Source organism: Phascolarctos cinereus, unplaced genomic scaffold (genome assembly GCF_003287225.1).
Source record: "Phascolarctos cinereus isolate Bilbo 61053 unplaced genomic scaffold, phaCin_HiC Scaffold_3;HRSCAF=262, whole genome shotgun sequence".
NCBI lineage: Eukaryota > Metazoa > Chordata > Mammalia > Diprotodontia > Phascolarctidae > Phascolarctos > Phascolarctos cinereus.
In genome coordinates, this window is record NW_027555736.1 from 195937731 (window position 1) to 195939398 (window position 1668).

At 41.5% G+C, this 1668-nt stretch overlaps 1 pseudogene; it reads left to right on the forward strand.

The window, feature by feature from the left end:
• Positions 1-381: 381 nt before the first annotated feature.
• LOC110220299 (palmitoyltransferase ZDHHC3 pseudogene) lies at positions 382-1306 on the forward strand (annotated as a pseudogene).
• Positions 1307-1668: the final 362 nt, after the last annotated feature.

Below are 1668 nucleotides of genomic sequence, written 5' to 3' on the forward strand. Positions count from 1 at the left end.
AAATCATTGCTGAATCTCCTCAATCTAGTCCAATCCAAATAAAATAAATAAAAACATTTATCAAGTGTCTCCTATGTGCTAAGCATTGTGCCAAACACTGGAGGTACAATTAATAAAAAGAAAGACAGTCCCTGCCCTCAAGGAGCTTACAACCTAAAGGAGAAAACAACACACAAAATAAGGCAGGAAAATAGAAGCAGAAGGAGGGAGACACCATGGGGTATCTGGTATGGGTCATCTTGTTCTGTGGAGTTGAAACTAGACAGGGTTGATCTTACTTCCACTAGGGCTGCTGCCACTGCCATTGCTGCCTGGAAGCTCAATGGGTTGCCCCTGCTCCCCATCCCAGAGTCTGGATACAAATATGGACATAAAAATCTCATGATATTTTCTCTACTCCAGCACTTCAGAGATATTGAAAGGAAACATGCATACCTCCACCCAGAGAATTGTATCCTTTCTCCTCAACAGGGTTTTCTGGGAAGCATGTGGGTTATCATGGCCATAGTATTACATGTGCTGTCATCACCTGGCTGCTGGTCCTATAGGCAGATTTTGTATTCTTCCTTGTCACGCTAATTTCATCAAGAAACTATATTTAGGGATAAGATTCAAGATTCTTGCTTTCCTGGATCTGGCTTCCCATTTCCAGGTTATGCTATGAGATCCAGGTGCAGTACCCAAAGGAAATGTATGTCACCAAAAAAAAATCATCAAAAGTTTACAGTTGAAACCAGGGCAAGTAGTATACAGGTGTCCAAAGTGCTATAACATCCAACCTGACAGAGCGCATCACTGTGGTGTAAGAAATGCATTCGAAAGATGGATTGCCACTGTTCCTGGGTTAATACCTGTGTGGAAGAGAGTAACCAGAAGTAATTCCTGCTGTTTACAATGTAGACAGCACTCATTTCCCCACATGCCTTCAAGTGGTGGGATTTCATTTCCCATAGCCTGTACATCATGCAGCTCTTTTGCCCTTCCCTCCATAGTGATTCGCCCCATCCTCTGTGCTTGGAAGCCCACCTTTTTCTACTCTTCACATCAGTGATATTTGGGACCCAAGTACACTCCGTGTGTACTGAGGAAACAGGCACTGAGACACTCATGAATGAAGACCTAACTTGGGTCTTCAGCTGGAAAGGGATGAAAGCAGCTGCTGGAGGCAGTTTCTCAGTGCACTGCTTTAACTTTTTTGGGCCTGAATAACAAGACAGACCCAGTTCTTGCAACATCAGGATCAAGGGTGGCATCAGGAGTCACAGAAAGGTGCTCAGAAGAGTTTGGTGGGATTGAGGAAATTTGAGAAGCTGAAAGAGCTTGCAGTCCACTTTGTTTTTAATGTAGATAGCATTTTATTTTTTTTCCAATTAGATATAAGGATAATCTTCAGCATTCATTTCTTATAAAATTTTGAGTTCCGAATTTTTCCCCTTCCCTTCCTCCTCTGTCCCCTCCCCAAGTTGGCAAGTAATCTGATATAGGTTATACAAGTTCAAACATGTAAAGATACCATTTTTAAAAGAAAACCGAAAGTAAGAGAGAGGAAAAAAATCAACATTTTGCACTTAGACTTTGGCTTAACAGATTTCCCTTAGATTTTCCTTAAAAACCTCCTATGTGGAAAAAAAACCCTTTTAACCCATTCCTTCTATCCTTCTTTCTCTT